The 26,129-nt window shown below is 45.9% G+C and overlaps 1 long non-coding RNA gene across 1 annotated transcript; it reads left to right on the plus strand.

Annotated features, from left to right (window-relative positions):
* Positions 1 to 1,505: 1,505 nt before the first annotated feature.
* LOC118916994 (uncharacterized) lies at positions 1,506 to 18,409 on the plus strand. Its single transcript, XR_005026619.2, has 3 exons — positions 1,506 to 1,713; positions 16,526 to 16,662; positions 17,464 to 18,409. It is a non-coding gene; the product is annotated as an uncharacterized LOC118916994 (long non-coding RNA).
* The last annotated feature ends 7,720 nt before the right edge of the window (positions 18,410 to 26,129 follow it).

Consider the following 26,129-nt stretch of genomic DNA (forward strand, 5'->3'; position numbering starts at 1 on the left):
GTGAGGGCCTCCGGAAAAAAAGGCAGGATATTTGCAGTCAAAGCATTGTAACAATGTAAAGAAGTCCCTATCGAAACTCTGTGTTAAGCATTATGCAAAGTCAAGTCACACTAATTCTCTAGGGTAAAGATACCAGACTAGGAATATAGACATCTTCAGTGAGATCAGTTAAAGGTCAAAAAGCCAGTAGCAACTTGGCCTGGAATGTTTTGAAGGGTATCTCAGCATAACCCGTGACTTCACTGTAAACGGCTCTAGCAGACAGACAACCCAGCCCACCTGAGGGGCAAGGCAGGTGGTACAAGTCCACCCCCTAAGCCCTCAGTTCCCCCAAATCCTCAACTGCCTATAAATCCCCTAGACAATGCACCACCCCAGGCTCTCTTGTCCCCTCCTGGCGTGAGCCAGGAGCTCTTTCCTCTCATTTTATTTCTAAATAAAGGCCTCTGCCCTGGCTCTCCTACCTTGGGTGTTTGCTAAGTTCATTCTTCTACTCTGCAAACAAGAACCCCGGCGTCATCAGGTCATGCGGTCAATCAAGTGTTGGGCCCTAGGCAGCCTCTTGCCTCTCCTGGTCACTCCCACCCCCTCAGGTGCCTTGACCCTGGGGCTCTGTAGGGAGCTGCAACCTCCCGCAGGCAACTAGTCCCAGCACCTGCTCCCTGTTTATCATCTTCTGCCTTCCTCATGCACCCCTACCCTTATTTCTATTCATGTGGCTTCTTCGTAGCCTGGTGTCTGGGCACAAATGCCCTTCCCAGAATTCCATCCCTAGGGCTATCCCACAAGAGGGAATCATGGCTGGCTTCTGTGATCATGATATTAAGCCATGTTGCTCAGTCTACTTCCACATCCACTCAACAATAGCAACAAGAAAAACATGAGCTCTATTCTATGCTTCATCCAAAAAAATGCCAATTAATGTTCCCAGTGTAGGTGTGGACACAGCCTCCTAACTCCTTCATGCAAAGACCTTCAAGAGCAGCTCCCAGGACCCTCTGTGCTCAAGGCAGGACTTGAACCAAACCCACCTAGCAGCTTCTCCTGCCCCACTTCTCCTACTCCCTTTGGGTTAAGCCCTCCCCAGAGGACAGGAATTCCTCTGGTTTTTATGCTGCCTCTGCACCCCAAATATATTTCTAGTGTGGCCATTTTTATTCAGTATTGTTGATTGGTTTGCAGGTCTGTTCTTCCTGAGACTGTGAGCTTCTTGAAGGCTGGCACTAGTCACATCACTCCCTGCCAACACGGGCTCTGTTTAAGCCACCCAGTTCGTGGTCCTTTGAATGGCAGCTTTAGGAAATGAATGCAGGTGGCATTCATGTCTTTATTTCTGTACTTCTTGCCATTGCATCTATAGAGCTCAGCACAGCAACTAGGACATAATAGGAGCTCAGCGAATATTTACTGAATGAAAATTTTGAACTCTGGAGAACAGAGAGGAGATGTGGTTACTGCCTTTGAAGCTTTATAATGTAATGGAAAGTACAGAGAAAGAAAAAGACAATTCAAAGCACGCGCTTAATGCCAGGCCAGAGACATGAACGGTCAGGCCACCGAGAGTGCCAAGATGAGATGGGCAGTGCTGGGCAGCCATCCCAGAAATCTTCCGAAGCCTGAATCTTGAAGTGCAAGTTAGTCAAGCAGAGAAAGAGACCTGGAACAGAGAGAACAAAACCTAACAGCAAGAGAACATGGCCTGTTTGTGGCCCTGTGAGTCATCTGGCATAGAGATAAGCTAGCGTCTGATGGTGAGGGGTCTCATGTAACCTGCCAGTCTGGGGACGAACAAGGGAATTTAAATAGCGAGTGACATATATGGTCAGGTTTGAGGTCTAGAAGTTTCTCTCTGGCAAACTGAAGATAGATTACAGGGGGGAAGTATGACTCACCACCAGGATGTTCACTGTTCTTGGGGACATTAGAAGCTGGAGAAAATCTTTCTTATCAGCCCTCAGTTTGGAGGGGAAGCAACAACCCGTTAAGGTAATGTGCTAACTCCCAGACCAACTCTGATTTTGTCCTTTTAATGGGCAATAGTATATCTCCTCACCAGATGTGCTGTACTACTATTTTTAAGTCCAGACAATCCCACCCTCCTAGAATCTGCCTCTAATTCTTGGAATTTGGGGTAAAACCACATGTTTTTCATCATTCCTAAAAAACCGCCAGCTTGAAGCACATAGCTGTGTGACACTGGGGAAGAAGCCCTGGACATCTGTGTCGTGTTTCTGTTCCCATCCGTATTTCTCTGGTCTGTTAAAGCAAAATCGCCCCAGGCTCTGAAGATGATGGAGGAAAATCACAGGGCAGGCAGGATCCTAAGAAATGAGGCCGCCCCAGATAGATCCTTCCCCCAAAGGGACAGGAAGCGGCAGAGGGGCTCCCACACCCAAGGCCATTCCCTCCCCTGCATGACACACATCTGGAGGCTGCTCAAAGTGCAAACATCTATTTTGGTCCTGTTGTCTTGGTCTCTTTATCTTGATCACCTCTCAGAGGACACGTGGTTGGCCTGAACGCTGTGCTCAGGACAGGAGGGAAGCCATGCCCACGTGAGTCATTCTGCAGGACAGCCGGGCTTCTGCACCAGCCTGGTCCCAGGCCCCATGGAAGACAATTAGATGGCTGTGGTCTGGGCCCTGCAGGTGTTTACATACTCATTTGCCCCTGCAGGCCCCAATGCCACAGGGCTCATTTGCTGACCTTTAGATTCTGATAGGGGCTGGTTCTGACATTTCCTCAGCACACTGAGCCAGCCCGGAGCATACGGCAATGGCCATCCTTCTGCCGGCGCCCCAGAGGCACAGCGCGCCCACTGCCGAGCTGGGCTCCCCTCGGAGCAGGGCTGCCAGCCCTGACTTCATGGAATTCCCCTGCTGCTCTCAGTGGATTCACGGGCTTTTCTCTTCCTTCCTCTCGTGGACCTTTGGACGGTATAATCACTGATGCAATAGGAACCAAGTGTCCTGGTTCACCCGAGAATGGGTTGCATTTCAGCAGTAGGAGGTGTCTGCCCCACAGCCACAGAGACCAGCAGGGCCTGGGCGTAGCACACCCAGCCAGGCCACAGGCGGGGGAGCTGGCTCTGCCCATGCCACAGGGCATTTGGGAGAATTCTGAAAGTCACCATTCTAAGCCCAGGCCGGGGTTTAAAGGGAAGGGAGAGAGAGTTCAGTATATGTGGCTAAGTGTTGAGACGCAAGACTTTCAAATTCAATTTAAAAAAACAACAACTAAGAATTGTTATCCACATTTCAGTTGAGACATTTCACTTAAAAAATCAAGGCTTCCATCTTCTCTTGCGAAGTAGGATGACACAGCGATGTTCAGCCCATGTATTTGCAAGCCAGCAATGAGCTCCAGTTCAGGGGCCACTGTTTCCTCAGAGCGGAGCCTTGTTCTCCCATTTGCTAGAATCTCACCCTGTCCCTTTTAATCATTTATATTACTTGCCTGCAGCATTTGAGCTGGTGGGATCGTGCTTCCTCAGTGGACCCCGGAGGTCCAGTCTGGGGAGAAGTGGGCCCAAGCCCGTTCTGAGGACATCCTGTCCTCCGGCATGGGAGACGATTCCTCTGCTCCTCCTGCCTGCAGATGGCTGCACTTTAACTTTTATCCACAACTGCTCAGAAAAATACAACCTCACAATAAGAGGAAAGAGTCTCTCGCCTTCCAGGCTGCACTGTAGGTTTACACACAACTCACTCTAAGTCCACATGGAGCCAGGAATCATTTCTGCGCCCTTTGTGCCACCTTCCATCAGTGCCCCCAAAATGAGGGAGTGGGCGCCTGAGCACAGGTACGGAGACTTGCATCTGGTTAATGGCGAGAACCCAGGCAAGTGGGAACAGTCTGCCCCAAAGGCAAATTTGAATTTAATCTCTTTCAGGAAACACCTGCTCGTGATATTTAAGGGGCCAGTTTTCCAGAATTTTTCCCATGAAGTTATTTTTTTTTTAAAAAAGGAAAACCTTCAGATTTGGGTCCAACTGACATCACGTCCTCTGTTCTGGTGTCTGACCAGACTGCATGGTGGAGCCGGATAACAGATAAATACTAAAACTTCAGACCCTGATTATCAAAGATGAAGGGGGCAGGGGCTGGTTCCCAGAGCACTGGAACACCTCTGGGCATCCTCTGGGCATGTCCTCTGGGCATGAGAGACACCATGAAAGAAGTAAATATTTAACTTCTCTTTGCATAGATGCATAATCTATCTCTCTTGCTTGACCTTGAAATATTAAAAGAACCACAAAAACGGTATCAGCTTTGGGAAACCCCACATCTCCTCCACTGCTGACAGAGAAGGGCAGGTGCGCTCGACAGCAAGGCCCTGATCTCTGAGGTTCACCTCTCCCTTATCACCAACCTGGCCCAAGACTGGGCATATGACCCTTATCTAATGCCCTGCCTGCCTGCCTCACCCAGCCTGCTTCCCCATTCCACAGTTAATACAGCGCTGAGCCGTTTAACTGAACTGCTTCTAATGGTCTGGGATAGCAGCTCTCTGTGAACACACGGAGAATCAGAATACCTTGACTTAGAAAACAGCGTTCTAATCTGCAGAGTGGGATTCCCGAACGGCCTACCTGGGGTTGAACTTAACTCCCACCACCTAGAATCCTTTAAAGCATTCCTCAGTTCTTTTCTGAGTTCAAGAAATGAGCCTCAGAACAATGTCAGGATTCCTTGTCTTGCCTGCCAGAGACTCACCTTCTGAATTCTGGTTTCCTGTCTGAAGACCCACCCCTTCATAATAATTCACAATGGGGAGTCTCCATGTCCCGGAGGACCAGGTGTGCCACTGGACCACGACGATCATTTTCAGCCTACCACAAACGAATCACCTCCAGTGACAGAGCCCAGCTCTTTGTTCTAGAGACACATGTGCTTCGTGTCTGATGACCCTCCTGCTTCGTTGGAAGCGCCCATTGTGCCCTGCTGGGTGGGGATCTAAGGTTTCATGTGTATGGAGGGCTGGATCTGCTACTGGCTTCTTAGCCCTGAAAATTTCATCTACTGCTTCACCTGAGTGCGGCAAAGCCTTGCACCCTCCTCGAAGTCACCCTCTCCAGTATATGATAAACTGGACTTTCAGAGGAGAAGGAATGAGGACAGGGTTTATGGGGTGCAGATCTGAGTTGGGCCTTCTTTTCTGCAACTTAAATCCCCCAGCTCACTTTCCTTGCCTGCCTGCTCTACCTACCCCATGTGAGGGTCAAATGACACAATAGTGGTGAAAAACTCTTATTATAAATTCTCATATACATAAGTTAGTTAGTAACTAGCACTGAGAATGCGTGGGAGTTTCTGGAAGTGACCTGTGGTGATTACTTCCATGCAAGTTGGGGACATTCATTCTGTGCCTCTGCCACATGGCTGTCGAGTCTGATAAATGTTCCCAGGGTTAAAAGGCTGGTTTCTTAGGATACCAAGAAAATAAGGCCAGTTGTCAAGTCAGTAATATCTGGTGGGAAGCCTTTTAGAGAATCATGAATACATATGGCAAAAATTAATCAATTTTTATTTCATTATTAATCACTAAATAATGCTCATGATATAATAATTATTAAAGATACTTAATGGATCTTTAATTAAATTTAGTTGCATTATTAGTTATTAAATAATTGCTTGTACTCTGCTTGTTGCATTATTATACTTGCTGATTAATTGGTAATTAATTCTGCCATGTGTGTTAATTAATTAATGCATGCATGATGAAATGATGAAATGAGAAACTGTAGCTAAAGATAAAACAAAGCACATTCTGGGGAATGAGTTTGCTTGAAGCTTTTACTTTTCATTTTAATAAAAAATCTGTAGACATCTTAAAAGCAAAACTGCTATTTAAAATAGGCAAAAATAACTGCAACTTTAGGGAAACTTCATTATGCATGGCATCAATTTCTAGCCCATGATCAATCCATTTTTCCTTTCCTTTTCTCTTATTTTAGAAAGTGAGACAAAGACGGCACCTAACTTCTCATCTTGTTCACCTCCTTGTATTAAATGGTGTCCCAAAATTTACTGAGAAGTCCCTAAAGCTGGCTCTGTGGCTGGCACACATAGACAGTCTATGTTCTCAATAACCACTCACATCAGCTTTGCCTTTTATGTTTCAGGAGGCAGAAAATCCCTTAAAGATTTTCTTTGTAAATAAAGACTTTAATAGTGCTGGTAATACATTTCACATAACCTAGGGAAGATTTTTCCCAAGATGAGTGTGCATGGCTTGAACTTGACTCAAGGTCATCAATTAACCCATGTTGAGAAGAACCTCGGTGTGATAAAAATGAGTGTGAAATTTGCCATTAACGGATGACAATAGTTACTTTAATGGGTCGGATTGGCAGGGCCACAGCACCCAGATATGTGATCAGACATTCTGGATGTTTCTGTGAGGGGATTTTTGGATGAGATTAACATTTAAATCAGTGGACTTTAAGTAAAGCAGAGTGCCCTCCATAATGTAGGTGGGCCTCACCCAAATAGCTGAAGGTCTGAATAGAACAAAAGATCAACCTCCCCAAAGCAGGAGTGAATTGTGCAGACAGCCTGGGCACTTGAACTGCAATATCAGCTCTTTCCTGAGTCTCCAGGCTGCTGGCTCACCCTGCGGATTTTGGACTTGCTAGCTGCCATAGTTAAGCGAGTTAATTCCTTAAAATAAATCTCTTACTATATAGATACACACATCCGTTCTGCTTCTCTGGATGTTACTGACTAATACGAAGATCTAGGGGCAAATCCTGGGTCCTCTAATCCATATTTGCAAAAGGATTTCAGTAAGCCAGTTAACGTCTCTAAGCCTCAATTTCTTCATCTAGAAAATGGAGATTTTTGTACTACCTTGATGTGTTCTAGTAACACACATGTATAAAGCACGTGCCATATCATGGGTGCTAAATAAAGGATAGCTTTTAAGTGGGAACGCTACCAACATGAAATGAAAGAAACCACTTCCTCCCCTTAAGTAGCTTATAGCCTTGCAAGAGAGATTTGGTGTGTGCCAGTTCCAAACAAGTGATGCTACAGATTCCTGCTCTTAGGTATGAAGATAACCAAAATATGCCACGCTACAAGATGTCACTTTGGCAAAGGACTGTTTTGAGCTGAAGCAATTAGCTCTATGCCCTCTCCCTTTCTGTCTAAAACCAGGACAGAAATTTTCATATGCAAAGGTATGCCTCTCCCACCCCCTTCCCCAGGATGAGGACTATTCCAGAGACAGCTCTTAGCACCGGAGATGACTCTTATCTGCATAACAAACCTTACTAAACAATGTTATCTACTTTTTCTTTCCTTACCTTCCCATAATTTACCAGCAGAAGCCCCCAACCCCTTTTCCTTGGTCTAGCCTAAGATGGTATGTAAGACCCCAAATACTAAATACCTCCTTGAGTTACATTTCTTTGTGAACTTCCATATACACTTACATAACTAAATCTGTTTTATTTTTCTCTTGTTAATCTCATTTATCAATTTTATTTGCAGGGCCCCCAGCTACTGAATATAGGAGGGTAAAAGAAGAAAGTTTTCCCTCCCTTATAGTATCACTAAGCATATATGAGGTCTTGCAATTAAGACTTGGCCCACCCACTCTGATTTCATAGTCCCAATCTCAAACCTATTTTTCTCCCCCTGAATTGATGGTATTGGCCTAGAGAAAATAAAGACAAAACTATTTAGGAAAGTAACACTGGCAGCCAATTGGGTCAAATAGCTGGAAAAGTCCATACAAGAGTAAAATGATCCATAATTACAGGTGGATTCTCACCAGTGTTTTATTTTTTGCTAGATTTTGAAATTAGATGTATTGAATAAAAAACATGGGGCTTATTGTCTGAGGAGTTTAAAAAATGCTTTCAAATCCCAGCTCTGCTTCTTAGCGGCTATTGGCTTTGTGGAAGTTATATATTCTCTGAGTTTCAGTTTGCTCATCTATAAAATTCAGGAAGTGGTTCATAGAAGGAACACAACAAATGCTGGAGTCCCTGAATAAGTGGACAGATGAATGGTTGACCGTCATTGAATCAGAAATTGTTGGCCAACGCCAGGCTCAGTGGGTCTAAGGCAAAGACAGGAGCCGACAGAAAATTATGTTTTAATGGGATGGTGGGGTAAATGGAGAAAGGAGATTGATTCTGGAAAAGTTGAAAGACCTACAGAAATATTGAGAACCTCCTGACTTCAGGGACTTATTGAAGTATTTAAACCTCAAAATACTTTCCCAATACTTCATTTTTAGGGAGGAAAGGAAGTTTTATTAAAGAGGATAAGAGAAGACCCATGTCTCTATAAACCAGAATAAAATCTAGTTTCTAGAACACCCAGGTGACCTGAGTTGAGGCAAAGCAGAGTGGATGCCCCTGATTGTCAGTGACCTAGAGCTACCACTTGCTGTCGTGACCCTAAGAGGGTCCTGGGTGAATCCAGAAGGCAAGATGTTTTGTCAGACTCAGGCTCAACTATGCAGACCTCCGAGAGCGTATAACATATTGTTGTTCTGGCCGGAACCCAAGGAGGAGTCAGTTGTGTGCATGCTTCTGTACACACACCTGTGGGCATTCTGCCACCTTTAGTTAACTAACGAACACTAGAGGGGCAAGGAGACCTGAAGAATGCATGTTCCTTTTCTATTATTTTCCTGCACAGGTGCCAGTTGTGCTAAAAGTGAAAGAGAGAGCAGAGGCCTGTGTTTTGATTAGCTGATGAACAAATCAGCTCTAATTTCTGTCCTAGAACACTGAGAAAGGGAATCTACCACCTCTCAGATGTGGAAAGGGGGTTTCTCCATGACTCTAAATTCCTAACTTTAGCTCACCTGACCCATCCTCCATAATGAGGGGGCTTTCTTTCTTGAGTCATAAGCGCAACCTCCAGGCTGTCTGTGGAGGTAAGAGGAAGTTACCTTATATTAGCATTTTTAAGCACTTTTAGGAAGTGTAATTAATTCAATAAAAATTTAATGCATATCAGTTCCTTATACTTACTGCTATTGATTTTGAAAAAAAAAAAGATAATATAAGGTCTGTATCCTCAAGGATTTTACAACCTGCTCAGAGAGACAAACATAAAAATTAAATAAGGTTATTCACAGACTACACTTACAGTATTGATTTTAAGATAAGATTAAAAGCACTAACATTCACTGAATAGCCACTGAAGTCCAGGTACAGGCATAGGCACTTTCATCACCCCTCAGATTAAGCTGCCCTGAAAGGTGAGAGATACTGCCTGCATTTTACAAAAGAAAGTTCTAGGCTCAAAAATGTTAAAGGAACTAGATAAAAGGCTTCTCGTTTCTGATTCAAAATGCAGGAATCATTCCATACATCAAACCTAATGGTCAATTATTACAGGTTTTTAGGAAAGAATGATCCCAGGAGTCTGATGCATCCGAAACAAACCTCCCCCAGAGTGTGTCTCCCAGCTGCCTGAGCAGAAGGCCTTGTTAGTCCGAAGTGTCTGCACTCCCGTGGCTCGAATCCCAATCAGACGGTCACCTTCCTCTTCCCTGTTCCAGCCTCTGGCCGTTCAACTGCCCTCCTAAGGAAACTTTTTTTTTTTTTTTGCCACTCACAAAGAGCAAAGGCCCTTGCTGAAAACTTTGCTGTCCAGTAACACGTCTGCAGAATCGTTGACCACGTAACCCTTTTGTGTGACCCTATGTTTATGTGGGGTTTGTTTTCACAGAGTGGTCACGGTGCTTAGTTCAAGGTCTAGAGTGACAATGAGTTGAATCATAGTAGCTTCTAGAACGTGACTTCTCATTCTAGCGGCTTTCTTTCCTCTTCTGGGGTGGGGGCTTCCACGTTACACACATCCACGTTTATGTGGTGTTTCTGAGCACGTAGCAGGAAGACAGAAGTTTCACGCTGACAGGTACATGGAGACAGTGTCTCTTAGCAAACTCATCATGCAGACCCTGTCCAAATAGCTCATCCCACACTAATCCTTTGGCTCTCAATAGATCATTTCATTAATATTAAGATTAGATGGGAAATATTGTTTCTAGAGAGTCTGGAATTTTAGGACTCTTGATGGTCTTATTAATTTTATTTGCAGGGTTCCCAAAAGGAATTTCACAGCATAGTTAATGGCAAAAAAGTAAGACTGTTCTTCCTTAACCAAAGCTGACCAACACAGCAGTACATTGCCTCGATGGTGCATGCATGGTACAAAGACATGAGCAGAAAAAGAGGGATACCACACCGGGCGGCGGCACTGAGCAGTATTAAAAGAGCAAGCAAATAAAATGACTGGCCCAGCGCAGAAGTAAGCCGAAGTCGGAGAGGTTTTCTGTGCCTTTTGAAATGAAAAAGAACACTGGGCTCAGACTGTAGCCTGAGGCGGGTTGCCCCGGCTGCAGGGCTGTCAGCCCCGCGTTAAGTGTTTGTTCACAAGCTGAAACCGGTTCATGCATACACCTTAGCGCATAAAAGCAGACATATTTTCACAAATGGTTCTTGGAGAGGGTGCCCTCTTTAAAATCACAGCCCTAGGACAATCGATCCCATTTTGTTAGTTCTAGAAATCCTTCTAATGAAAGAACCAAGGTGTCTTACTATAAAAGGGTTTCCTGCTGAAGAACCAATACCTAGAACCATAAGGGGTCATAGAAATAAAGAACACCTGCTACAAAGGTTCTTAGCACTCGATTCAAGCTTCATCCAAGCCTTAGAGCTCCTGAGAGCTTCCTTCAACTAAGGGACGTGAACATCCGTGTGTGGCCGCGTGGGCCTCTGTGCGTGCGGCAGAGGTAGGGAGGGCGTTCGGGTTCGTCTCCTCAACGTCACTACCAGGTGGTACTTTACAATGAAAGCAAGTCTCACACTGAATTCGACCATAAAATAAACATTTGGTAACCAACAGGCACAAAGAAGTTGCACAACCAGTTCTGTGAACTCCATGAAGTGCCAGGTCTCCTGGCCACTGGCGCTCTGACAAATTCCTCACAGAATAGATCCACTGAAGGCCAGTGTGACAATATTCTAACAGCAAGACTGGGCTAAAGGTCCAGCGGAGTCAGGTGTGAGAACTTCCTACAAGTGGCAGATATAAGTCCTGTTCAAATCCTCAGGCAGAGAGAGCATTTGGAAGGGAATTCACTGTCACTGAGGCTTTCTAGGTCACAGGAGCCAGGTTAAGTCAGAGCAGGAGTGTCTGATAGGGTATTTTCATCCAGCGCACATACACTGCACACCTCTTATTTCACCAGCGACGATTCCCTGTAAGATCTGTCACAGTATGCCACGCGGGGGCATTTGGGCAGAAGCATCAGAAACTGGCTCAGGCTACCTTGAACACAAAGGGAACTTGCAGGAAAGAGCTCACAGGACCGAAGGAGAACACAAGCTGAGATGGGAACAGAACTGGAACAGCACCTGCACTGGGTCTCATGGCAGGAACCATAATGCTCCTCCCTCCTGGTCAGGAATCAGATTCCAGAGACAGAGAAATCAATGGGACCAGCTCAAGGCACATGCCTGTCCCTCGACTAGGGGAGAGCGGAGCATCGTATTAGCAAGGGCAACAAGAAGGACTTGGGAAGCCATCAGCAAATGAAGGTAGAATAGACGCTTGGTGCAAAGAACAACAAAGAGCCACTTGATCAGTTTTATATTGCTGCCTGAGAGACGGAGTGGCTTCAGACAACCACGATTTCTTATCTCTCATGAATCTGTGGGTCACTGGGCGGCTCCTCTTCCACTTTAACCTGGCTTGCTCATGCAGTTGCATTTGGTGAAAGGCAATCCGGTTGGAAGGTCCGAGATGGTCACACTCACACGTCTGGAAGAGGACACTGGCTGTCGGCTGCAGCTTCTTGCTCCTTCTCCACGTGACCTCTCAGCCCTTGAAGGACTAGACCTAATGCATTCAGGGACATTACAGGACAATGTTCCAAGAGAATGAAGGCAGAAGCTTAAGCCTGGACTGTGGAACTCATAGGTCTCTTCCAGCACATTCTATCAGCTGGAGTAAGTCAACAAGGCCATCTCAAGTTCTAGGGAGTGAAGAAATAGATTGCACTGTGCGTGGAAGGAATGACCAGGGCACGTTGCCAAAAGTATGTATTCTAGAAAGAGAGCACTATGTAGCCACTAAGCCATCAACCAGTGCCATTAAAACTATTTTATTTTCCTCATATATCAAGAATAATAATACCTAATTTCTAGGATTATTATGATAATTAAATGAAAAAACATATTTGAAAAGCATGACATATAAAAAACACTTGGTGAAAGGTACTTATTATTAATGTCATTAAGGACTAAGGTTATAGGTGTCCCTCGAAGGAAAGTCTAAGTCTCGTGCTCTAAAATACTGTGTTAACCTGTTTTCCTTGGTAGAAGTTGCAGGACACATGAGAAAAAACTGAGTTTTGTCATATTTTTAGGGTAAAATCTTGCTTGTCCTTTCCCTTCTGTAAGTTCTAAAATGCAAGGGGAATAGAGGATTGAACACATTGGAATTGTAATTTGATTTGCCTTCCATTTTTTGTGTTTAGTATGTGCGGTGTATCAGTCAGTGTCCAGTCAGCCAAACAGAAGTTACTACATAATTTTAAGTAGAGGAACTTAACATAGGAAGTTGGTTACAAATGTGTTGAAGGGCAGGAGACGAAAACAAGGGAAGTCGAGATCTTTCAGAGTTTAGTACCTGCAGGAAGACGCTACCCATCTAAGGCTGACTGAGCAAAAAAAATGACAAAAAAAAAAAAAAGGTGTTATCCAGAATCCACGTTTGCACCTTTACTGAGGCAGCTGGCTAACCCACTGCTCCTTTCTGTTGTCGGAATATTTTTTGGAAGCTGGGGGGCTGAAACCCCACCCCATGGCTGGTGGCCTGTCCCTGATGCTCTGCTGGCTGAGCCAGAGCCAGAGCCCAGAAGGCTGTGCTGTGGAAGCTGCCGGGGCGCCCCCTGCCTCCACTGCCACTGAAATTGGGCCACCTGAGCACAACTGAACAGGTACCACTGTGGCTGCCACTGCCAAAGACTTCAGAAAACATAAAAAAAAAAAATTGGCTTCTCACTTCCACCTGCCTTTCCCCTGTGTTCCCCTTTGGTAGAACCTCATTGGCAGCCAGCTGGCTGGGGAGTCTGGGAAATGTATTTTGCAGGCTTCCAGCCCCCTGTAGAGAGGGGCAGGGAGAGTGGGGATGGCGCTGAGTTATCGCCCAGCCAGTGTCGTGTGTGCTGTACACACAGATGTTTCAGAGGGTGCTGCTCCTGTGTGTGTATCTCCAGATGTTTTCTATTCAAGTTTGTTTGAAACAAAGAGAACATATGTTTAATGTTTCAAAACTTCTAATAGAATGCTATCACATCGCATTTAACCATGTGATGATCAAGCCCGTCTTCCTCCTGGCCATTTATCCCTTTCCTCCCTGGGTTTGCAGGGATGTGTTAGTTGGCAGAAACTCACTCAGCTTTGCAAAATGCCAGTGGCATCTTTCCAATTTGCCGCTTATCCACTGGAAAGTGCTTCATTAAATACCTGATGAATATACATGTTTTACGGGGCAGCTGATGCAAAGGGATGGCAGATTTCCTTTTTCCCCCTCAATGGACCCAAAATATGCTCTTGGTTTTCCCTTCAAAATTGTCCATAAATCTTTACCAATGATTGCACATGGAGGGAATCAGAATGTGCCACCCCAAATATGACTGTAGGAGTTCAGGACATGCCACCCCATAAGATGTTTCTTTGGTATGTGGATTATTTTGAGTTAAAAACAATTGCAAGGAGAAGCTTTCTCTGAACTCCCGTTATTGGCCTAAAGACAGAACCTCACTTGTCATCAGTTCCTCCCTGGGAGTTTCATTTTCAGGGAAGATTGACTGTTGTCACAGGAGAGAGGCCTAGAAGTTGACCCCACACCCAGACATACCGTCACAAACTGTCACACCTCCCGCTATCCTTCCGAAGTCTCATTCATCTTTCCTAAAAATCATTTCCTCTCTCCTAAGAGGTATATGTCCCTCCTGCCCTTTCCCTATGAAGATGGCATTTAAGCCAGAATTCTGAGTCACTGCTTTGAGTTACTCATTTTTCTCTGGGTATCTCTCACATATACATAAGGAGCACATTCATAAAATTCTGTTCGCTTTTCTTGGTAATCTGTCTTACATTACAAGGGTCTCAGCAAAGAACTCAGAAGGGGAGAGGGAAAATTGGTTTTCTTCCCATATGAAATCTGCTAGATCCATGCTAATGTAAGTTTATTCTACTGAACTAGCAATGACTGTCTCTTATGAAACAAGTCACTTCCTCTTGAGACTTGAGCCCTGAGTTCATTGGACTCTTTGTGTATTTTCTCTTAGTCTTATGGAGCCTGATTTTTCCTTCCTGGGCTCAAATCACACTGCCTTCTGCAAGACAGGCCTTGAAGAGGGGAAGAATAGGAGCATGTGACAGCACAGAGCCACTCTGATAAACAAGGCATAGTCAGGGCTCAGGGGAAACTCCATCCCTATCCTGGAATTAGCCTCACAGTTGAAATCAGGTCACCCTGAACAGCAAGCGCAGTCATAAAGATGAAGGTGAAGCAAGGATTGTTTTGGAAGTCACATTCAAGCGAGCCTCCGTACCTGGCTGAGTCACACAATGAGGCCCCACCCAAGGCCATGATGGGACGCAGCTGTATGTGGGGCATCTCGGTGTGCAGGGGTGACATATTACCTGAAGATGGAGACCAGCATTTACCAAGTTTCTGCTAGATGACAAGCATGTCTACTGCTTTCTTATTTTAATCCTGACAGTGATCTTATGACATTATCAGCTCTTTAGAAACAGAGAAACTGGGGGAATCTCCCATCTGGTAAGCAATCAGCCAGAGTCACTGCCCTGTCTATTCCCGCACATCGATATGGGCAAATCCCTCTGCCTGGCTCCCCCTGAAGGGGCAGAGGGACAAGTAACCTTCACTGAGCTTCGGTCATGTGCCTGGCACTGTGCTCTGTGTTTGACACACATTATCTACTTGGGTCTTCTTAAGTATTCTGATAGGTATTGGCACTCCCATTGTACAGGGTAGAACATAAAGCCAAAGGTCATAAATGTGTACAGAGCATTTACTCCAATCTGACTTACTCTAAAGCCATATTGTTTCCATGACCCTAGCAGCCTCCCTGTGCATTTTGGGAGTTCGGATGTAAGCCTCTCGGATCAGGAGGATGCTGGGCAGAAGACAAGGAGCACCAGATGACTGGTTTGGACAAGTGCAGGCTGCAAGGAGAGGCACGTCTAGGGGCTGGGATGGCATGCACTTGCCAAAGTATCTCACTCTCTGTGTCCCCTCACCCCTGCCAGTGTCTCACAGAGGTTGAGGAAGGCCTGGGCCACTTCTTTTACTTTTTTCCAGAACCCTGTGTAAGTTTGAAATAAGGGGTCTCAGCCAAATGTTTCTGCTGGTCTCCCCGACAGCAGGCCCCTGTGCTGCCATTCCCTCTGCCCACACCCTGATCTGCCAGCCTCCTGGGAGTAAGCTCCTTTCATTGTACACAGGACTCCCTTCTCTAAAGGTTGTAAATCCAACTGGGCAGGGTTCAAGCCTGGTCTTCAGTTACTATTCCTAAAGACCCATTACATCGCTGTGTACCCAGGGGAGCCTATAAATATCTTCTGACCAACTGAAAAAACTCATTAACTTTAAAAAGAACCCCAGCATTTTAGGAAATGGGTGGCCACTCAAGTCAATTTTATGGGCTCGCTTCAGGATTTGCAAGGAACAGTATGAGCCACTACAAAACATGACAGAGTCAATGGCATTCAACAGCATGAAAGAAGTAAACCCTAAATATATATTACCGTTTTCTAAAATCTCTTTCTTTCAAAATTTGGTGTCATGGGAGAGTACTTCCTGCCTCAGCAGCTTCTAGTCATGTCCTCACCCTACACACCCTGCTCTACTCTGAAAAAGAACAAAACAAGAAGAAAAACAAAGAGAAAAAAGAAATCTTGTGCTATTGGGAAATTGCTGGCTAAAAATTCCTTCCATCTCAATGCTGTGTCCTCCTAACCTAGTTCTATAAATGATCATAGTGGTCAGAAGCTTCACACATTGAAGCCAAACAGAACTTAGAAACAGAGGAGAGACAGAGAAAGAAAAATAAGATGGTCTGAGGCCATAAAAGTGCTATGTTAGCCTAGTTTTCCATCCTAGGTGCATATCACCTATAGAAAAATGTTATAGACACCCATTTCCATAAAACTGTTACTGGGAAGCAACTAACATGCGGTGGGGGTGGGGGTCCTCTCGGCAAGGAATTTGGCTCTGTTTTTGGTATTTCTCGTCCAAGCACATTTTCAGCAGGTGATCATTCAAGCAATAATGGTGCCGTCCAGTTTTACCACAGCTACAAGACAGATCATTCCAAGAGTCTGAAAAATATATGTATCTGCATTGATGTTTTCTTAGGGGTTTTTAAAGACAGATTGCTTAATGGCACTCAGTGAGCTCCATAGGCGTTTTCAAAATGCCGCTTCCCTGCCTTCAATGTTAGTTCCTCTTTCAGAGCTGAAGCAGTAAGCACTGCTGCAGAAATGACCTCCTCCCACTGTTCTGGAGTCTTCGGCTCTAAGGAGGGATGAATGGATGGATGTGGACAGCACTGTGACTCTGGGCCCAGAAGCCTGCGCTCGAAAGAGCTACGTGAGTTCTCGGCAGTGTCAGATTTCTAGTGACTCAAGAACACTGCTCCCCACAACCCCAGAAATTTGGGGAAACATCTCCTGCAGTGTAGAGTGATAGCAACTCTCCCTCCTCCAGTGCAGGCACTGGCCACAGCCTACAGGAAGGAAGTCACAACCTAAAAATAAAATTTGCACATAAGCATTCAGCCAACATTTAAATCTTAATCTGAAGTCTCATTATGCTCAACATAGAGCTTCACAATGTCATGAACAGTCACGCGGATATTCAGACACCTCCGATCGTCTCCTGAGGCAGGAACTCCCTGGGAGAGCTGCCCCCCGCAGAGCCAGAGGTTTTGCCCTGTGCTGAGAAAACCTGCCTGTGGCTGGATTTGAGTCCCACCCCCACACTCCCCTATGTTGCTGCAATGTCCCTCTGCCTAGTGGTGAATTCCCCAGGTGTCATGACAGTGTCCTGGACCTCCTCAAGTTCTGCCTGATTTGGAGTCTGCAACTTGCCTCCTGGGCACTAACAACAGATGCAGGAGCTTGCCACTGAGTCACAGGACCTTCCTGGGAGTCTCTGCTCTTCCACAAACCCCCCAGGTAAATACTGCCTCTCTGGAGGTCCTTGGGCATGGTCTGGCTACACCAGTGCCCAGAGCAGCCAGGAGGGGATTTCAGGGTCTCCACCCAGAGAGAAAGTAGCTTTTATTATATTATTATAATACCTTAAAATGAATAAACTTCTTCAGACTGACCTTCAGTTAAAGATCTGCTCCAACTTCTGAAATAAATATTTATTTTCTTTTTTTTTTAGATCACTTCCTGGTCACAGCTGGGACTCATACGGATCACTGACTCCTTTTGTAATTCTCTGGTTGACCTCCCTGCCTCCCCAGTGCCTCTCCCCTGATGGTTAGGCTCAGTTCCCCAGAGGTCAGTGTGAGGCCGATGGCAGAGCCATCTGGCCCCTGAGTCATGGGAAGTCACCGTTTAAATCCACTGATCATCTGTGTCTATAAGAGGTCTCTACCTGCAGTCTGATGTTTCATTAGACACGTTATTTTTCTGAATGTAGTCTCCAACTCATTAACTCATTGCACCATACAAACAAAACTGAATCAGACACCTAACCCTAGATATGCATTCAAAAATTATTACTCTGTGACTCTTCATAGACTCATAGTCTTCACAGACTTCATAGTCCCACCCAGGCTTCCCCCCAGCCCCTGGCTTATGCGAGTCGTGCACTTATTTGCTAACTCCAATAAGTTCTTTCTAGCCTGGTTTTGCAGAGTCCTCCCCCAGCCAGTGTTAGACGCTGCATAAACAACCTTATCATTTGGCAGCGATTTTTGAAAACATGCCAGTCCTTTTCTTTGCCCTCCACTCCCCTCAGTCCATACTGTATTGATCCAGTGCCAGCTTCTCTAGCTTTTATCCAGAGCATTGTCCTGGAATACAGTACAAGGAAAAATACCGCCTGTGAGTCTGCTACACTATTGGGATGATTGGAGTTCAGTGGCTCATGGAGATCATTTCTCTGTCGTATTAAGTGAAGGCCAAGGTCCACTGTGCTTCCTGCCTCTCCTTGAGAACACCGAGGCCAATATCATTCTCGCCACACAGCTTAATATCAGACACCCTGAAAGCAGGTGGGTGTGGTACACAGTATTTGCTGAACCGCCTGGCAAACAAATATTTGCACCTATGGCCTGCTGCACGGGTCTGAGCTGAGGGCGCTGCCCAGCAAGAGGTACCTCCACACTGAAGGCTTTAAAAATCTCCTCAATGTGCAATTTAAATCCAGTTAACTTACCAGTTCAGTCTGTGTCTGATCAGCACTTAGTAATCCATGGTGTGTAACTCTTTTTAAAATTATTATTTCCTGAATGAATTAGTGGAAAAAGTTGCCTATGCCTATCTCATTCCCAAACCTCTTCCTAAGCCTGGTAGAGTGCCTCCTGCTGGAGTGCTCACCAGCGCCACCTCCTTTATGCCCCCTTCCCTTGCAGGAGTAGTTCGGTGAGTTCTGGCTCTGTCTTGCTTGGTGTACAGAAAGAAAGGGGCTTCCCATTCTCTGTGGAAGTGGGAAGTCCCCCCGCATCCCGCCTTCTTGTCCAGGTTGTATGGCCGCAGTTTCCTGATCGACTTTGTGGCTCTCCTTTGAACCCTCTTAAGGACTTGTTTCTATACTGACACGCGGCATGCCTGTGGCCCAGACGTGCAGCCGTCACCGAGTTTACTGCTGTGTGAACAGCGGGCAAAGGGCAGGAGTTGGAAAACTCCTGTGATGAATGTGCAGCCTGGCTGGAACAAAAGCCAAAGCCAGCCCTCGTCCAGGAGGCAGAACGTACACAGGGCAGGGGCAGCACGAGCAGGGGCAGAAGCCCACGCAGAGAGGTCTGGGCGAGCTCGGGGAGGAGGGGCCTGGGGCCGCACACCGGGCTAGGCAGCTGCAGCGCGTTCCCACAAGGAGTGTCACCTTCCAGCACTGAGGGAGGATTTGAAGGGCGAAGGGGAGAGAAGCAGGGAAGGGGAGAGAAGGGCAGAACCTAGAGGGTGAGGAAGAAACAGGGCTCTCAGTAATAAGGGGCTCCAGGCTGAGAAATGGGTACAGGCTCGTTGTATTCATCGGTGAGCAGCAGGTCTAGTGCCTGGGGGGTGCGGCACGCTTTGTGAGTGAGGCCGTTTCCCTCCCTGTCCGTGCCAGGCGGAGGCGTTAACATCATTTGAATGACCTTGGCTGGAAAAATTGGGAAACGGTGCATGTCAACAACCTCCTCTTATGTATTTTTATTTTCTCCAAAGGGTTCAACACAACAAAATCACAGGAGGCTGTTCTGAAGGGGAAATGAATGACCCCGGCGAGGCAGCGTGAGGGCTGCAGGAGGAAGCTGCCCTGAATGTGGTATAAGCAGAGGAGTGCACTGCCTCCTGCAGGAAGTTTCTGGAAGCCCCGAGTCCAAGGCCGCCTTGGGGGAGGTCTGCTGCCTCTGGCCATCGGGATACCCTGAGCAGAACCCAGCCTGGGAGGGATGCTCTGTGCTCCTGGGGCTGCACTGTTCTTCCCCCTGCCTGTCAGTACTGAAGGCTCAGCTCAATGCTGCCTCTCGCAAGAGGGCTCCCCCCTCCCACCATGCCCCCCGTGTTTGCACCCCTAGCACTCACCGCCCCCACCAGTTTCAGCCTGCCCTCGCTCAGTTTTTCCAAGCAGATCAACAGTTGGAAGCGGTGAGCAGCAAGGGCCTTTGGAATTAAATAGAAAGTCTTAGCACTAAATGAACACTTTAAGAAAAAAAGAATACCTGAATATCTTGCAAAGTGTCTTCCATTAGTGTGGCCAGGAGCTGGTTTCCTCACGTCCCAGAGACTGGCCTTTTCAGTATGTCTGGGCAAGTTGGAAATGGAGATGAAGGATCTGGGAAGACATTTCCCCCAGTGTTTAAAAAGAAATGATTGGCCAAGAAGGCTCTCTCTGGATGGTATTTTTAATTTAAATGAAACAGGTCACTATCAGAAACAAATGCCCGGAGAGGGGCGGAAGATGGCGGCTGAGTAGAGCAGCGGAAATCTCCTCCCAAAACAACATATATCTATGAAAATATAACAAAGACAACCCTTCCTAGAATAAAGACCAGAGGACACAGGACAATATCCAGACCACATCCGCACCTGAGAGAACCCAGTGCCTCGCGAAGGGGGTAAGATACAAGCCCCGGCCCCGCGGGAGCCGAGCGCCCCTCCCCCCAGCTCCCGGCGGGAGAAGAGCAGGCAGAGCGGGAGGGAGACGGAGCCCAGGGCTGCCGAACACCCAGCCCCAGCCATCCGGGCCCAGACACAGTACGTGCCCAGGGGGCCCTGGATACTGGGGGAACAGGGAGTAAGACCTCTGAGCGGGCACTGGAGGCCGGGCGCCAGAGGACATAAGAAAAGCGTGCGACCATTTTTTTTTTGCTTTTTTGCTGTTTTGTTTTGGCGAGTGCTTTTTGGAAGTCTTAAAGGGATAGGGACCCCAATACTAGGGAAACAGGGCAGCAAGACCAGTGAGCAGAGGCCTGAGGCTGGCACTGGAGAATAAAGAAAAACGAGCAACCACCTTTTTTTTGAATTAAAAAAAATCTTTTTTTTTTTTTTTTTTTTGGTGGTCATTGTTTTGTTTTGGCCGGTGCTTTTTGGAAGTCTTAAAGGGGCAGGGCGGGTCACTTAATCCAGAGGTAGGGAATCCGGGATCTCTGGGCACCCTAACCCCTGGGCTGCAGGGAGCAGGGAGGCCCCTTACGGAGATAAATAGCCTCCCAGCAGCTCCTGCTCCAACGCGACTCCACCATTTTGGAGTAGCTGCCCGAGCCAGGCCACGCCCACAGCAACAGCGGAGATTAACTCCATAGCAGCCGGGCAGGAAGCAGAAGCCCTGTCTGCGCGCAGCTGCGCAGCACAAGCCACTAGAGGCCGCTGTTCTCCCAGGAGAGGAGGGCCACAAACCAACAAGAAGGGAAGTTCTTCCAGCCATCACTCGTCCCAGCTCTGCAGACTATTCCTATCACCATGAAAAGGCAAAGCTACAGGCAGACAAAGATCACAGAGACAACACCAGAGAAGGAGACAGACCTAACCAGTCTTCCTGAAAAAGAATTCAAAATAAGAATCATAAACATGCTGACAGAGATGCAGAGAAATACGCAAGAGAAATGGGATGAAGTCCGGAGGGAGATCACCGATGCCAGAAAGGAGATCACAGAAATGAAACAAACTCTGGAAGGGTTTATAAGCAGAATGGATAGAATGCAAGAGGCCATTGATGGAATTGAAACCAGAGAACAGGAACGCATAGAAGCTGACATAGAGAGAGACAAAAGGATCTCCAGGAATGAAACAATGTCAAGAGAACTGTGTGACCAATCCAAAAGGAACAATATCCGTATTATAGGGGTCCCAGAAGAAGAAGAGAGAGGAAAAGAGATGGAAAGTATCTTAGAAGAAATAATTGCTGAAAACTTCCCCAAACTGGGGGAGGAAATAATCGAACAGACCACGGAAATACACAGAACCCCCAACAGAAAGGATCCAAGGAGGACAACACCAAGACACATAATAATTAAAATGGCAAAGATCAAGGACAAGGAAAGAGTGTTAAAGGCAGCTAGAGAGAAAAAGGTCACCTATAAAGGGAAACCCATCAGGCTAACATCAGATTTCTCAACAGAAACCCTACAGGCCAGAAGAGAATGGCATGATATATTTAATACAATGAAACAGAAGGGCCTTGAACCAAGGATACTGTATCCAGCACGACTATCATTCAAATATGACGGTGGGATTAAACAATTCCCAGACAAACAAAAGCTGAGGGAATTTGCTTTCCACAAACCACCTCTACAGAACATCTTACAGGGACTGCTCTAGATGGGAGCACTCCTAGAAAGAGCACAGCACAAAACACCCAACATATGAAGAATTGAGGAGGAGGATCAAGAAGGGAGAGAAGAAAAGAATCTCCAGACAGTGTATATAACAGCTCAATAAGTGAGTTAAGTTAGGCAGTAAGATACTAAAGAGGCTAACCTTGAACCTTTGGTAACCACGAATTTAAAGCCTGCAATGGCAATAAGTACATATCTTTCAATAGTCACCCTAAATGTTAATGGGTTGAATGCACCAATCAAAAGACACAGAGTAACAGAATGGATAAAAAAGCAAGACCCATCTATATGCTGCTTACAAGAAACTCACCTCAAACCCAAAGACATATACAGACTAAAAGTCAAGGGATGGAAAAACATATTTCAAGCAAACAACAGTGAGAAGAAAGCAGGGGTTGCAGTACTAATATCAGACAAAATAGACTTCAAAACAAAGAAAGTAACAAGAGATAAAGAAGGACACTACATAATGATAAAGGGCTCAGTCAAACAAGAGGATATAACCATTCTAAATATATATGCACCCAACACAGGAGCACCAGCATATGTGAAACAAATACTAACAGAACTGAAGGGGGATATAGACTGCAATGCATTCATTCTAGGAGACTTCAACACACCACTCACCCCAAAGGATAGATCCACCGGGCAGAAAATAAGTAAGGACACGGAAGCACTGAACAACACAGTAGAGCAGATGGACCTAATAGACATCTATAGAACTCTACATCCAAAAGCAGCGGGATATACATTCTTCTCAAGTGCTCATGGAACATTCTCCAGAATAGACCACATACTAGGCCACAAAAAGAGCCTCAGAAAATTCCAAAAGATTGAAATCCTACCAACCAACTTTCCAGACCACAAAGGCATAAAACTAGAAATAAAATGTACAAAGAAAGCAGAGAGGCTCACAAACACATGGAGGCTTAACAGCACGCTCCTAAATAATCAATGAATCAATGACCAAATCAAAATGGAGATCCAGCAATATATGGAAACAAATGACAACAACAACACTAAGCCCCAACTTCTGTGGGACGCAGCAAAAGCAGTCTTAAGAGGAAAGTATATAGCAGTCCAAGCATATTTAAAAAAGGAAGAACAATCCCAAATGAATGGTCTAATGTCACAATTATCGAAATTGGAAAAAGAAGAACAGATGAGGCCTAAGGTCAGCAGAAGGAGGGACATAATAAAGATCAGAGAAGAAATAAATAAAATTGAGAAGAATAAAACAATAGCAAAAATCAATGAAACCAAGAGCTGGTTCTTTGAGAAAATAAACAAAATAGATAAGCCTCTAGCCAGACTTATTAAGAAGAAAAGAGAGTCAACACAAATTGACAGTATCAGAAACGAGAAAGGAAAAATCACGACGGACCCCACAGAAATACAAAGAATTATTAGAGAATACTATGAAAACCTATATGCTAACAAGCTGGGAAACATAGGAGAAATGGACAACTTCCTAGAAAAATACGACCTTCCAGAAACAAATGCCCTTATGAGCATTCCATTCTCATAGTGAAAACACAAGCCCAGGGTATAAAGCTGCAAAGGATTGACTGGCTGATGTAGATGCAATGCCCGGGAGACTTAATGTACGGACATTTTTATTAGCATTGTTATTGTTTTTATTAGTGCTCTGGCTGTAAGTGCCATACATTTTGCATGATCTATCCCAACGCTGTTTTTCCCATAAGCCCAATTATTTTTCATGCTTGATTTTGCAGACGTAATGTTTTTTTTTTTCTTTTTTAGGGGCGTGGGTGTTGGAAGGAACATGCATATATGGCACTAGAGCAGAAACCTCAGTATTTGGCAATTGACTGTTGACCTCTGACACTATTATCTGGATTCTTGTTTCACTTAATTTTGTCATTTGTGTTTATCTCCCATTGCTGTGGTAACAAATTACTATAAGATTAGTGACTTAAAAAGACACAATTTGTTATCGTACAGTCTGAAGATCAGAAGTCCAAAGTCGGTCTTTCTGGACTAAAATCAAGGTGTAGGCAGGGTTGTGTTCCTTTCTGCCTTTCCAGCCTTTAGAGCCCATTTTCATTTCTTGGTTCACAGCTGCCCACGGCAGTCAAGTCATTTCCATATCGTAGAACTCCGGCTCTTACCTCCCTCTCACATTTATAAGGACCCATGTGATTATACTGGGTCCAGCAGGATACCCCACAGTAATCTTCCCACCTCAGAGCTTCAACTAACTACATCTGCAAAGTTCCTTTTGTCATGTAAAGAACATATTCACTGTTTCCCAGGATTAGGATGTGGGCATTTTAGGGGGACCATTATCCTGCTACCACCCCATCACTGACCTTTCTGTGTGTGTGTACTTTGCACCCTGGTTAGCCTGGAAGCTCATTGGCGCGGGGAAGGGTCTGTTTCCTTGTCTTTTTATTGCCCACAGCAATTGCCAATTCAGATCCTCAGAGGCTATTTTTATATTAACTTTCTTTCCTTCCTGATTCTTGTTTTGAATAACTACGTGCTCCAGATCCTGGTTGTGTTGGGTAGCTTACGTTCTTGCCAGGCATTGGAGATACAAGCATGATTAAATATGGCCCCGATTTTCAATAAATTTGCCTTGCAAAATTTTCAAGATGACTGGTCAGCATGCAGGGTGTAGGCCTTTTAAAATATGAATAACAGAAGCAGCGAAAAGATAAAAACAAGTCCAATACCGGATCCAGCGCAACTTTACAAAGCGGGGAGGGAGTTGGAATGAACCGAGGAGACAACCAGGGAGAAAGACAGTCGCGCTGGCTCCATTCTCTCTACGTTTTTAATAAGGTCATGGGAAAATCAAAGCGGTGGGGAGGGGCCAGATAAAGTGTGCAAAATGTAGTCGTATAAAATGAGAACCCGAAGGATAGCAAAGTACGTTCATGCCTCAAAGTATCGGAAGAGCAAAGGAGTGCTCCCCTTATTTAAAATGATACAAATATAATTTAAAATGTGGAGTAGCTCCGAGGGGGAGCGGCAGGACAGGAGGACAAAGCAAGCGGGCTTCCGGGTCCTCCGCTGTGTCAGTCAAATGCTCAAACAAATTCAGGCTCTGCGCGCACGTTGCGCTCTCCGGCCTCCACGCGGGGCCCGGTCCAGTACTGAAGGTACCCGATGGAGGCACATCTCCCGCACTTCCCCGCCTCCCCGGATGTGAAAGCACAGGCTCCTTTCCCTCCTGTTCCCCCGTCTGCCTCATCCTTCCAGGTTCAGCTAAAATGCAACCAGGTTTATCTCCCTGAGAAAAGATCTGGCCCTTTGGGGCCCCCGGAGTACTTCGTTCCCCAAGTGCAAAGCACCACAATCTGGCGAGGCTTCACACGCTACACCACAAATCCCCTCACAGCCTCTAAAAGCAGAATCCCTTGTGGCAACCAGAGGTGAAAAGATCACCTCTTCCAGCCAGGCTCTCCTAGAACCTTGCCACCCATCTGTCAAGACACAGAGTCTAATTCTTTTTCCCTTGAATCTGGGCAGGGTTGTAATTTCATTGCGGCTGATAGACTGCAGTGGAAATGATGGTGCATGTGCATGACCTCCAGGGCATAAAGGGCCACTGAGCTTCTGTCTTGCTGCTGAAGCCACTTGCACTTGGAGCCCTGAGCTTCCGTGTCGGGAGGTCAGGCTCCCTGAAGCCACCTTACTGTGAGAAAGCCCCTCCGAAGTAGGGGAGTCTTCAGACAATGTTAGCCCCCCACTGCTGGGTCACCACCAGCTGGCTCGGCCCCAGATCCCACGGAACAGAGGCGAGCCATTCCTGCTGTGCCTAAATTCCAAATCCACAGGATCTGTAAGCATCCTGAGATAGTTGTTCGCAGCCACTAAATTTTGGGCATTATACTTCTTAGGCAGCATTAGTAACTGGGCCACCAGATCTGAGCAGTATACATATTTTCACTAAATTTACTATTTGGGAGTGTTCCTGAATCAGAGTTATGAGTATAACCATTATGTTATCAGACAGACTCACCTCCAGGAAAGCTAGAGGACAATTAGTGGCTACTCCGGAGTCTCAGATCCATTGATGGATGAAGAAGAA

The sequence above is a fragment of the Manis pentadactyla genome, chromosome 7 (assembly GCF_030020395.1).
Source record: "Manis pentadactyla isolate mManPen7 chromosome 7, mManPen7.hap1, whole genome shotgun sequence".
In the NCBI taxonomy this organism is placed as follows: domain Eukaryota; kingdom Metazoa; phylum Chordata; class Mammalia; order Pholidota; family Manidae; genus Manis; species Manis pentadactyla.